Source organism: Cetorhinus maximus, chromosome 1 (genome assembly GCF_964194155.1).
Source record: "Cetorhinus maximus chromosome 1, sCetMax3.hap1.1, whole genome shotgun sequence".
Classification (NCBI taxonomy): Eukaryota; Metazoa; Chordata; class Chondrichthyes; order Lamniformes; family Cetorhinidae; genus Cetorhinus; species Cetorhinus maximus.
This window is the reverse complement of record NC_135879.1, coordinates 111,879,060-111,892,901: the sequence shown is the minus strand read 5'-3', so window position 1 is coordinate 111,892,901 and position 13,842 is coordinate 111,879,060. Positions and strand designations below refer to the sequence as shown.

Genomic DNA, 13,842 nt, shown 5'->3' with positions numbered 1-13,842 from the left:
GTGGGTGATATTTATGATCAGTAAAAGGTGAGACAGATAACAAACTCATTAATCACACCAGGGTAGATTTAAATCATGCAATAGTATAAGGCAGATGATAGAGAATCAGCTGCCTGTTTTATATCCTTTCTGATGGCTTCAATGGAAATTAAAATGGGGAGAGATAAGAAATGGGTTGTCAACTTGCTATCACCCATTTTACACTATCGAACAAAGTCAAAATGACCCCCAAAGAAAAGTGTGCACTTTATACAGTGTGTTACATTAAAACATGTGACATTTTGAGGTAATTTTAACTTAATCAACCATCAGGAAACCGACAAGAACAGATGGATCACTAGTTTCCATTGACTTTAATAGATAGTAAGATCAGGTGGGATGTAAAACCAGCATTGTATCCAATCCCACCAGTTTCCTGATGGGCAGGTTGTGTTAATATTTCCAACTCTGCAACAAAATATGAATTGCTTCCTTCTCTTTGACCGTTGACACCATAGCTTTATGCCTGGCCAATGTGTTACAGTTTGAGTTCTCTCACAGAAGAGCACAATGTTACCAGCAAGTCCACCATTTAAAGTGTCTTTCAAAAATCAAACACTCCTTTTAGGTGAAGCAGCGCTTCACTTGCACCTCCTTCAACTTAGTCTACTGCATCCGCTGCTCCCAATGGGGTCTGTTCTACATTGGAGAGACCAAACGCAGACTTGGTGACCGCTTTGCAGAACACCTCCAGTCTGTCCACAAGCTTGACCCAGACCTTTCTGTCGCTTGCCATTTCAACACACCATCCTGCTCTCATGCCCACATGTCTGTCCTTGGCTTGCTGCAATGTTCCAGTGAAGCTCAACTTAAACTGGAGGAACAGCACCTCATCTTCCGATTAGGCACTTTACAGCCTTCCGGACTTAACATTTAGACCATGAACTCTCTCCTCCATCTTCACCCCTTTCTCTTCATCCCTTTTTTCATTTTTTATTTACTTATTTTTATATTTATCTTTATTTTTATTCATTTTTATCCCTTTGTTATCCCCATTTTTATCCTTTCTGCGTAACCACTGACCCCTCCACCCCACGCCCACCCCCCCTAAACAGGGCCACCTGTCACTTGTTCAATCCGTTCTTTGACAGGGTGCAGACCCTTGTTCTGCCATTAACACATTCTGCTTTCTCACCTTTATGCCACTATTAGCATCTTCTTTAGTCTTCACTACTACCATTAATCCTCTCCTTGTCCTGTCCATGACATCTTTGTCAATCTCTCATTTGCCCCCACCTATTGCTGACTTTCTATTCTGCTTTACCTACTCCACCCCCCTCCAACAGTATAAATTCCATCTCATTTCTACTTCTCTTTAGCTCTAAAGAAGTCATACAGACGCAAAAAGTTAACTCTGTTTCTCTCTCCACAGATGCTGTCAGACCTGCTGAGCTTTTCCAGCATTTTATGCTTTTATTTCAAAAATCATGCCAACTTTATTGAGCAAAAGCAAGTGTCAGGCCCTGTGTTTCGATCGATGCTGCTGTTTTGCAACTAGCTTGGATGGTCCTTCCTGGCACTTATCAAACCTTCAGATCTGAATCGCATAAAAGAAAATGTAACTTTCTGTAGTGTATTATCATTAGAGACTCAGAGGAACAATAAGACTTATACAGGAGTTCTATCTCCTGAACACTTATATTTCAAAATAAGTCCATGAATCTCAATGTAAAACTCCCATTTGGTCACCAAAAAATCCCATGCAATGAGCTGCATTTTCGTGAAGGTGCAGAGGTGGGTTTGGAGGTGGATATGCTGGCAATTTTGTGCTCCTGGCATGTTCCCACCTCCGGTGCATTTTGAAGGAGGCTGCTACAGGAGGTGGTAACGTCTACCCACCCGCCAAAGGTGGGTAACCAATGACGCCTATTAAAGCCTCTCTCTAGATGCTGTGTAGAATTTTCTAGATGGTAGGTGGGCTCTCCCCACTGAGGCTGAATCCAGGCTGATGGATGGAAGCGGCCCTCCAGTGACAGGCCAGAGGCCCAGCTATTCCTCTGTTAAATCCATCCCATCCCCCTGCTCCTCCACCCCCGCACAATCCCCCTCCCCCACCAGCCATGAATGCCAGAGGGCCACATGACATCATGTAGAGGGATTCCCCCTTTACAATGATTGACTGGCAACTCTAGTTACTGTTTATATTTAAATATCAGAAATGTCTTCAGAAGGCACCGCCATGTTGAGGTGCCCTTCATCAGCAGTGACCACCTCTGATGGTGGGGCTGCCAGTCTTCCAGAGCTGGATAGCCTTCTATTAGTCCTCCTGACTTGGGAATCCACTTGCTGTCTTTAATTGATCATGGCTCCTGAAGCCAGTCACTTAATTGGCTGCCTCCTCCAATAACTCTCTCTGGGTCCCTCTACCAGCATTTGTAGGTTCCTGACTCTCATTTCATCCCAACAGCGTGACTGGGATCTGGGAATGAAAATCCAACCCAACCTTTTGGAAAACCTATTGGATCTAGAAGGATTTAGAAATCAGATAACCTCTAGTACATGCCAGTAGGAGTCTTGTTTCCCTCTTTCCTGCCCCATTCTGTGTAAGAGCTAGGATTGCTATCTGCAGAGTGCAAACAAAATACTTCAGTATATTAATTCTCTTTAGAATGAGGCCCTGACCTCCAGTTATTTTCTGTAGCACTTTCTGACAGATTGTGTTGTTACTCATAAACTCCAGGTAATCCGAGCTCACAGATCATGTCTGACAACTGCGATGAACGTAGTGTCACCAGAAACTTTAGCTTAACTTATTCCACATTCATACGGTTACCAGTAACAGAACTTCCAGTAGTCGGAATGTCACTGCCAAACATTAGCCAAACCACAAATGGCTCATTGCACACAACATATTCCAACAGAATGGCTTTGGACAGATGTCCAGTATTCCGTGTTCAGGCTCTTCTTATGGAACAAAACAAAAACAAACGGCAGAATCTGCTTGCGCAGACTAGTCAACTAAAGGATGATACATTCTTCTGTGGTGAGAAGGCTTGTTCGGCATGTCTTTGGAGGAGAAGATCCGACTAATATAGCAAAAACATCTCATCTTATTAAATTTCTCCATGGCAATTCCTTGGTACACAACACCTGTGCCAATTGCAATTACCAGCTCCTCAAGTGTTGCATAGTTTGAGAGGCGTTCTATTGATGTGACATTCTCTTGGGCCCGGCAGGTGTGTAGAGTTGCTAAAATTCCCTGCTTGACCCACCCGCCTCAGGAGAAACAGCCCCGAATGGCTGGATTTTGATTTTGGGGAGAGTAAGCGTGTGCTGGAGCCAGGCCTGCCGCCTTTGAAAATAGTGCGGAGGTAAGCACAGGGGCTGCCGAATGCCAAGGTGGGCTATTTAAAAGACCTGCCTCAGTGCTCTTTGCCTTCATCTCAGTTGTAATAAAAGTAGTTAGGCCCTCTAGCTCTCACCCCTCATACTCCACCCACTCTCCATGTCCCATCCATACCAATTCACGCCCCTTTACCCAAACCAATGGCCCCTCATACCCTTCAGCCAACCTATGCCCCTTTATCCACCTCCCCATTGTCTCTCATACCCTGCATGTCAACCTATGCCCTCTACCACTGTCCATGATCCCTCTTTCCTCCATGCCAATCTATGCCCCTCTACCCACCCCATGGCACCTTATAGCCTTTATGCCAACTTAGTGCCAACTCATGCCAACCCATGATCCCCACTCATCTGCATGGCCCCTTAAAGCCCCAATACCAATATAATGCCAACTTACACCAACCCACACCTCCCCACAATGCTTTGCTCTTATACTCTCCAGCCAACTCATCCAGTACCCACCATGGGCAGACCTCAGGAGCCATGCTGAGATGAAATAAAATTCTAAATATCCATTACAGACTTCACTATATAAAAAAACACTCGAGTTGATAAAAGCACTTTCATACATTTACATCCCTTGCAAAAACAAACATATGTATTCATAGCCTCACATCAAAGACAGCTAATCACTTAATAACCTCTAGGAGCTATTAATTAAACTGTGAACTTATAGCCCCGCCCCAACCCCCCTCCCCCACTGTGATAATGATACATTGAGGAAGCAATCAAGCAGTAATAATTTGTTATGATAGCCCTCAGCCTAATGTCAACAAACAACTATTAAAATCATAAGCACTGATTATTTTTCAATTTAGAGACACAGCAGCCTTGTTTTTGTTTTCAAAATTTATAGTGCAGGGGATTTATATAACAGCTTGATAGGTCCACACTCCTTATTCACCTTTATGCTCATTCATATCTTCTTTTAAAAATAGTTAAGTCATACAAAGTCAAACAGAACCCGCTCCAGCAAAAATGAATTTGAACTCAGCACTGAGTTCAATCTGCCTTGCTGGGTTTGGGTTTCCCATAAGTGTGAATTACATCCCATCCCATTTTCCCCGACTGGCGAAAATAGGATCCATCAGAAATGGGGGTGGGGCTTCAGGATCCAGGGTTCTGGGGGCATTTTGGCTAAGGTGCACAGTCTCCATTTCTGCAAAAACTCCGGGCCTTGGTTTTACTGTTTTTTAGACGCTAGGACCTAGATTTTTGCAATGACAGACAGCCTCATTAAAAAAAAAACAGCAGTTGTCTCCACTCATGTCTGATTTTTGTGACCTAGGTATGTGAAACACGACATGCACAGGTTAGACCTTGTAGAAGCAGGAGTCATTTGGAGAGGTGGGGTACCTGTTTGGAGAGACAGAATATCCTTTTGGACATGATTTTGGGGCACCTTTGGGAGGTAAGGTGCCCTTTAGAAGAGGTAAGATACCCTATGGGACTGTTAAAAGTGGATGTGAATGTGCGTAAAAAGTGCATAAACTCAATGGAAATGTCAAGAGAACTGTCAAGAGGAACTGCCAAAAGTATCAAAAGCAACTGTACAGAGGAACTGTCAAAAGTGTCAAACACAACCGTCAAGGGTAACTGCCAAGGCATTTAACACTCCTGCCCTTTAAATCTTTGGAAAAACTGTGTGGAGCATTAAAAAATAATCATTGCTTACTACTTCACTCTGTTGATATAAGCTTGAGCGCTATCATTACTGGTTTGTGCTGCACGATTGGTTTCACAACCTTCCTTTATCACAGTGGGGTGCCTTCCATTTCAGTTTGATTGACAGCTCCAAGTGGTTATAGAATCTTTGAAGTGGGGATATGAATTCTAATGCTTGTTTTTATAAAGGATTAAGGACTTGAATGAAATGTTTGATCTTACAAAGGATTATGTAGTTGAAGGAATGGAAATGAAGTGAAAGATTTTTTTACGAATAAGTGGTTTTTAAAAAAAAAGTCTGCAATAGACATTAATCTGAGCATGGCACCTGAGGTCTGGTGAATAGAGGATGAGTTGACATGGTAGGTGTAAAAGCAGAGGGTAGTGGGTGGGGGGCATAGCTGGGCATGAATTAACACTAAGTTGGCATGGGGCTATTTAGGGGCATGGGGGTGGATGGAGGGCATATGTTCGCATGGAGGATATGAAGTGTTATGGGGTGGGTGGAGGATATAAGGGGTTATGGGGCAGGCAGAGGGACATAGGATGGTAGGGAGGGTATGAGGGGTTTTTGAGGGGGGTGGGCAGGGAACATAGGTTGACATGGAGGATATTATGGGCCATAGGGGTGGGTAGAGAGCATTAGGTGGTATGGGTTGGCATGGATTGGGCCCTGGGCATATATGGGGCATGAGGGGTTGTGAGGAGTAAGGGCTGAAGGGCTATTTTTTGTTTTAACGCTTTTAAAAGAATCTTTGACAAACTGCCAGCGCACCGAGGTAGGGCTTTCGCCCATCCTGTCTCCACACCTTCCACCTCCGCACTCATTCCAGGGTCACCTGCCCCGACTCCCACAGAACTCTGCCACCCCTGAACGATAATCCCAACTTCCGGGGCACTTTCTCCAGGGCTGGGTTTGCAGAGCTGGGTAAAGTGCCAACTCTGTGCTCCCAACCCAGGAGCCAAAATTCAGGCCTAGGAATCCGATTTTAACTCTCGAAGTGGGTGGGTTTTGAATAAATTAAAATTTCACCCTCGAGAACACAATTTACTTATGTTAGTTCACAATCTGCGTCTAAAATGCATCAATCAACTCTAATCATCAAATTCACCATATTTATTCTGAAGGTACTTTGAACTGAAGATATCTTTCTGAACATTTCAAACTCAATTTTTCCCAACTGTTTTCTGTCCCCAAAATCTTTGCCTCCACCCCATTGCCAAGCCACTTCTATGAGGCCTCCTTTAAAAGGCAAAAAAAAAACAACTGTGTTGCATCACTGCTGTCTTATTATCATCAATATCCCTTCATTTTTAGCTGACTGTGTCTGCAGGAGATTGGGCTACATATTTTCTGAGTCCTCCTTCAAGTCAAGATATTCCTCTTTAGACTGACCAAGAGCTGATTCTAGTTTATACAATGCAGTCCTGCAAATTCAATCCAGCAGCATTTGGCTGGGGTCTCTGCCAGCTTTCAGGTAAAATATTAATTGAGTTGAAGATTCTCAGCTGTACCACTAAATTGCACCCCTAAATGCATAAAAACATTCCATCTCATAGTGGCATGCTCATCACCCTGTTACAAGCACACCTACTGCTGTCTAATCACTGTGCTGATAGTGTAGACCATGACTTGAAAGACATAAGAACATACAAACAAGGAGCAGGGGTAGGCCATTTGGCCACTCGAGCCTGCTCACCATTTAATAAGATCATGGCTATTCTAATAGTAACCTCAAATCTGCATCCCGCCTACCCCCAATAACCTGTTACCCCCTTGCTTACCAAGAATCTATCCACCTCTGCCTTCAAAATATTCAAAGACTCTGCTTCCACCGCCTTTTCAGGAAGAGAGTTCCAAAGACTCATGACCCTCTGAGAGAAAAAAATTCACCTTATCTGTTTTAAATGGGTGGCCCCTCATTTTTAAACAGTGACCCCCTAGTTCTAGATTCTCCCACAAAAGGAAACATCCTCTCCCCATCCACCCTGTCAAGACCCCTCAAGATCTTGTATGTTTCAATCAAGTTGCCTCTTACTCTTCTAAACTCCAGTGGATACAAGCCTAGCCTGTCCAACCTTTCCTCATAAGACAACCCACCCAGTCCAGGTATTAGTCTGGTAAACCTTCTCTGAGCCGCTTCCAATGTATTTACATTCTTCCTTAAATAAGGTGACTAATATTGTACACAGTACTCCAGATGTTGTCACACTCATGCCCGTTATAAATGAAGCAGAGCATCCCTACTTTCTCCCAATTCCCTCGCAATAAATGATAACATTCTAGTAGCTTTCCTATTTATTTGCTGTACCTGCATAGTCTTTTGCGATTCATGCACTAAGCCACCCAGATCACTCTGAATTTCAGGATTCTGCAATCTCTCATAATATAGATAATATGCCTCTTTTAATCTTCCTGCCATAATGGACAATTTCACATTTTCCCACATTATACTCCTTTTGCCAGATCTTTGCCAACTCACTTAACATATCTTTTTGTAGCCTTCTTATGCCCTCTTCACAGCTCACTTTCCTACCTATCTTTGTTTCATCAGCAAATTTGGCATCCATCCCTTCATCCAAGTAATAAACCTCTAAACAATTGAGGTCCCTTGTGGCACACATCTTGTCAACCTGAAAAAGACCCATTTATCCTACTCTCTGCTTCCTGTTAGCCAGCCAATCTTCTATCCATGCCAATATGTTACCCATGAACTTATACTTTCGTAATAACTTTTCATGTGGCACTTTATCAAATGCCTTCAGGAAATCTAAGAACAGTACATCCACCAGTTGCCCTTTTTTAAAAAATTCATTCATGGGATGTAGGCATCACTAAGCCAGCATTCATTGCCCTTGTTCAGGGGACATTTAAGAGTCAAGCACATTGCTGTGGGTCACATGTAGGCAAGACCAGGTAAGGATTGCAGATTTCACCTCCCTAAAGGAGGTTAGTGGACAAGATAGGCCTTTATGACAATCAGCAATGGTTCCATAGTCATCATCAGGCATTTAATTCCAGATTTTTTATTAGATTCAAATTCCACCATCTACCACGGTAGGATTCAAACCCAGGTTCCCAGAGCATTACCACAGGTTCCGAGAATACTAGTCAGTAACAATACCACTATGCCACCACCTCCCACAGTGAGACTACAAAATCCTGGCCCTAGTCTTGGACTCACTCCTCCCTCCCTCAAACTGAATGTAAAATTCAATCATATTAGGGTCACTGCTACCTTGGGGCGCCTTCGCTATCAGATCATTAATTAATCCCATCTTGTTACATAATACCAGGTCTCGTACAGCCTGCTCTCTGGTTGGCTCCAGAACATGCTCTTCTAAGAAACTATCCTGGAAACATTCTATGAGCTCCTCATCGAGGCCACCTTTGCCCATGTGACTTTTCCAGTCTATGGGCAGAATCAGCCCAGATTTGCACTAAGTGCAGTAGCGGGTGGGAAAAAGGCCGTTTTACCCACTGGCTGCAATGGTGGGTTTTCACGCTGTATCGTCCCAAACCCACTGTATTTGTTATGCATTCCCAGTATACACGTCGTCTGGATGGTGGGCGGGGTCCGATTCGCCTGCTACGCCGTCACCTCACTGCCTCATTTAAAGTACAGCTGCGCTCAGTGCTTCCAGCTCAGAGCTGTAGCAAAGAAGTCATGGCCCCGAAAGGCAAGAAGACTGCGGCCCTTGAGCGCCTTTTGGACACCAGGGAGGCCCGCTGTGATGTCCTCTACCCCTGCCCTGGCCGCAGGAGGGGCTGCTACATTACCACTCCAGCTTGGCAGGCGATGGCAGTGGTGATCAGTGCCAATGCTGCACAGGAGAGGTTGGCCATCCAATGCATATAGAGGATGAATGACCTCATCTGTGCAGCCAGGTATGGAAACCATTTCACACGCTCAAGCCCATCACACATTCACTGGCATCTCACTCTGCCAGCTCCAGGGGCATCACCACCCATTCTCACACACACACCCTCACATCTCCATCTGGCCTCATCTCCTCTGGAGATTGCTTCGTCAGCCCTCACCCTCTTAAGGCCACTTGCACAGATCAACATGCCCCTACACACAGCTGGGATACCACCCCCCCTTCCCCAGTACAGCCCTCGCCCTGCAGCCTCTTCCGTTGCCAGAGGCCACTTCTCACCCTTCCCTAAGCAAGCCCTAGCTCTGCAGACATTGAAAAGTCACCCACATCTGTCTGGTCTAATAGGTAAGGCCTGCTGTGAGCCCCCCTAAAAGTGATGCGGTGCTGTCTGTGACGCTGATGACTGCGAGAGCTGGCCAGAGCAATGTAGGCAAACAAACCTTGAAGCCCAAGTGAAGTGCAGCCCATCAAGTGCATGCCTTATCTATGCTGTCGTGAAACACATTGTGTGTTTTCCCACCAACATGGGTGGACGATCCAGCTGGGGTGGAGGTGGGGTGCTGAGTCTGGCAGGCTGGCCTTATAATGATATGCTGATATATTACAATGAGGTTCCCGATGTCCGATGGCAGAAAACGTGGCCTGCCATCGACGGGCTGAGCGGACGATCACAAACTGGTTTCATGAATGTCCTGAAACTGATTTTTGGCCTTCTCGCCATATTGTCTGCTCACGCCGCCAAACACAGCCGATGCCAGTGGGCACAGAAAAGCCCGGCCTATACGTGGATTAAAATCTCCCATGATTATCGCTGTGCCTTTCTGACAAGCTCACATTATATCTTCCTTTATGCTCCATCCTACCATGTGGTTACTATTAAGAGGCCTGTACATGAGTCCCAAAATGAGTCTTGCCTTTACCATTTATCATCTCTGCCCAAACCATTTCCACATCCTGCTTTCCTGAACTGAGGATTTTCCTCTCTATTGTGCTCATACAATCATTAACTAACAGAGCCATCCCTCCACCTTTTCCTTGCTTTCCTAAATGTCCTATACCCTTTAATATTCAGGCTCCAATTCATGTCCTCCTGCAGCCATGTTTCTGTAACGGCTATCAAATTGTAGTTATTTATTTCTATGTGTATTGTCAGTTCATCTGTTTTATTTCGAATGCTTCGTGCACTCAGATACAGAGCTTTTAGTTTTATCCTTCAATTATTTTTATAACCTCTAGACTCAACTGTTGATTTACTGTTAGATTCATACTCTCTATCCCTTCCTGTCATGGTCTGTTTTTCATTTCCCGTAATGATACCTTTCTCTTTTGCCTTGTCTCTACTCTTTGGTTTATCACATCTTCCCAAATTCGTGCCCTTGCCCCCACTATTTAGTTTTAAACCCTCTCTACTTCCCTAGTTATGCGGCTCACAAGATCACCGGTCCCAGTATGGTTCAGGTGCAGACTGTCCCAATGGTACAGATCCCACTCTCCCCAGTATTGGTGCCAGTGCCCCAAGAGCCGGAACCCACTTCTCCCACACCAGTCTTTGAGCCATGCATTGATCTCCTTAAACTGACTTGCCCAATGCCAATTTGCACGTAGCTCAGATACTAATCGAGAGATTATGACCTTTGAGTTTCTGCTTCTTAATTTGGCGCCAAGTTCCTCATACTGACTATGCTGAACCTCCTTCCTTGTTCTGCCTATGTCCTTGGTACCTACATGGACCACAATGACTGGGTCCTCCCCCTCCCATTGCAAGTTCCTCTCCAGCCCCGAGCATATGTCCCAAACCTTGGCACTGAGCAGGCAACATAGCCGTCTGGACTCATGCTCTTTGCCACAGAGAACAGTGTTAATTGCTCTGATTACACTGTCCCCCACTGCCACTACCTTTCTCGTAACTCACCCTGCTCAAATGGCTTCCTGTACAATGGTGCCATGGCCAGTTAGCTCATCCACCCTGCAGCCCTCACTCTCATCCAAACAAGCTGAAAAAAACCTCAAACCTGTTGGACAATTGCAAGGGCCGAGGCTCCTGCACTCCTGCCCTCTGGGTCCCCTTACCTGCCTCACTTGCAGTCACACCCTTCAGTCCCTGACCACTGACCAAATCAGAAGACCCAATCCTAAGGGTTGTGACCGCCTCTTGGAATAAAGTGTCCAAGTAACTTTCCCCCTCCCTGATATGCCGCAGTGTCTGCAGCTCATCCTCCAGCTCAATAACTTGGAGCTGAATTTCCTGCAGCCACAAACACTTACTGCAGATGTGTTTGCCCTGGATCACATCGGCATCCAGAAGCTCCCACATCCTGCAATCACAGCACATCACTGCCCTGCCATCTCCAATATGTGCTAATTAATTAATAATTGCTAATTACTTATAATAATAAAACCTACACCTCAATAGGTTTTGGCACTGCCAGTAAACTTTACAATACTGACAAAACAATACAGTACTTACAATACTGATAAATCTAATAATATTAGTTACTGGTCTACCTGTTCCTTCTGCTGCACCAAAATGGAAATCAAATACTGGAGGCTGAAAAAGTGTAGGAGAAAAAAGCACCTCCTCCCTGCCCTTCACCAAACTCCACACTCAGCACACTTCACTTCTTGAAGTAAACCTTACCTAAAGCGACTCTTTCCCCCATGCACCAAATTCTCACTTTGAACCAAATTCCCAAATATACTAACTCGTTTTATGTCTCACTAAGGCGGAGGTCTCCCCTCACTGATCGTGTGACTCTTACCGACCGTGCACTTTTAAAGTTGCTTTCTTATATAGAGCTGTGATGAGTCACTCTCTAGCTTAACTTCCTGCTACAGTAATCTACACCTATTCAGGCACCTATTCAGGCAAGGGCTTTCAGGTGATTGACAGTTAACTGCCACTAAGGCAGTTGCCTTTTTGACTAGGCTATTTAACTTACATAAAGGCTGCTAGTTCTAGGTCAGAATCTGTCTCTTACTCTAAAATTTAACTTGAAAAAAAAATTTACCAGTTTAATTCCCACTTTGAACCAACTTCTCAAATATATTCATTTGGACTGTGTCTCATTCAGGCCGAAGTATCCCCTCACTGACCATGTTAAAGGTGCCAATACAGGAATGAAACCGAAAGGGAAAAAAAAACTGTAAACAGATGCCATCACAAATCACTGGCATCTCATAATCATGCACTAGGCACCCATCAAATCAAAGCCCCAGCATTAAATGTTTTTAACCAACTGGATAACCAGTATTTTCTGAACTCAACACCCTTTGCAAGCCGAGTGTCCAGTGATTCTCATATAATGTTACATAGGAATGCTATGACTTTTTAAAGTAGCTAAAATGCATTGTTTTTTCTTCAGCTGGGTCTGGCAGGGTGCATCTCATTTCTGCTGCTTGCTTTGACAGTGTGTGATAAACATATCAAATTCTTTCACACATTGTAGAGCCAAAACTACGACATCCAATAGTGCAGGGGTCAACAAATATGACAGCTCCCACAAAAGGATCACCGGCGGAGGTTGAGAAAGTAGATTCCACAAATTCTCCATGCTTGCTTTGTGTGTACTGTACAAACTCACTGGAAATAAAAGTACTTTGACCCCTAACCGACATTCTCTACATGAATCGCCCATTATTCTGCAGCATCCTGGAGCAAGCGTTCAGAGTCCTTTAGGTTAATGACTGCATTTCCGGCAATCCAATTCCCAATTCCTGAATTTCTCTGAATGCTCATCCCTTATGTTTCATGTTTATTTTACTTATATCTCAGTCAACAGGCCTGATCAAAATTCCTTGATTTCTTATGAAACGAAACATCACTTACACCTAACATTAAGCAGCTTTGTGGACTATAAAGGGCCTCAATTATGCAAAGGTGGGGGTCCTATGAAGTTGTTAGACTGATGAGAGGCCAAAATGAGGACTTCAATGGAGTTGTATCTTGAAGGGGCGCAAAGAGGATCCAATTTCAACTCGGCAAATGTAGCGTACGAGGTCTGTGTGGCTGAGAAATGCCATTTTAGCTTTCAAATGTCATTCTGATCCTTCAAGTCAGACTCCCACCTGAGCCTGCAGGGATTAGTTACTTGGTTGGTTGGTGGGTGTAGGATTTAGTGCAACAGGATGGAACAATGTCTGGCGTTTATGTGACAGGATCTGGATGTAATCATGGATTGTAGAAGGGAAGAATAGCCTGTGGCAAATGAGGTTCACATGTGTGGGAACTGGAGCAGAAATACTACTCAACTCGTCCCAAGAGGAAACAAAAACCAAAATCTTTTTACCAATACTTCTGGGCCTGTACCGAACCCACTCTTGCTTGCTGCTAGATTTCACTGGAGGCTTTGGAACTCAGTATGACTCGTGCAATCCTGAGTTAAAATGGCCTTAGGGTTCTAACAACTTCACAGGACCCCGACCTTTGCATAGTTGAGGCCCTAGCCTGCCTGTGGCAAGGAGCTCTGACATCTCTCTAAAGCCAGGAATTAAAATGGCAGCAGACAGCAGTGTAGGATGAGCGCAAAGTCCTGATTTTACTTCCCACCAACACCATCCCCCACCCCCATGCTTACGCAATTCTTGTCAAGTAAGACGGATTAAAATTGGAGCTCTCGGTTAGGTTTTATCCATCTTCCTTGCTCAGGTAACAATACGGTTCATCTGAACTTTAACAAAGCTATATAATATGAGCCTTGAATGTCATGCACTTGAATGTGTAATATAACATTCATTGGCTCCCACAAAATCATTCCTAATTGTTCATCTTTTTTGACTGATACACAGTGGATTAAATAAATTAACACCATGCAGTAAAAGCTTCATCAGCACACAACACAGCAGAGTCTCACCTTCCCCCCACCCTTCCCCAGCACCACATACGCACCCACAGGTGAAGATTTTCAAGGTCCC

The 13,842-nt window shown here is 44.5% G+C and overlaps 1 protein-coding gene across 3 annotated transcripts in view; it reads right to left on the bottom strand.

Annotated features, from left to right (window-relative positions):
- The window catches only part of slit2 (slit homolog 2 (Drosophila)), a 513,947-nt gene that overhangs the window by 125,960 nt on the left and 374,145 nt on the right, over positions 1-13,842 (bottom strand). The window lies entirely within an intron of this gene.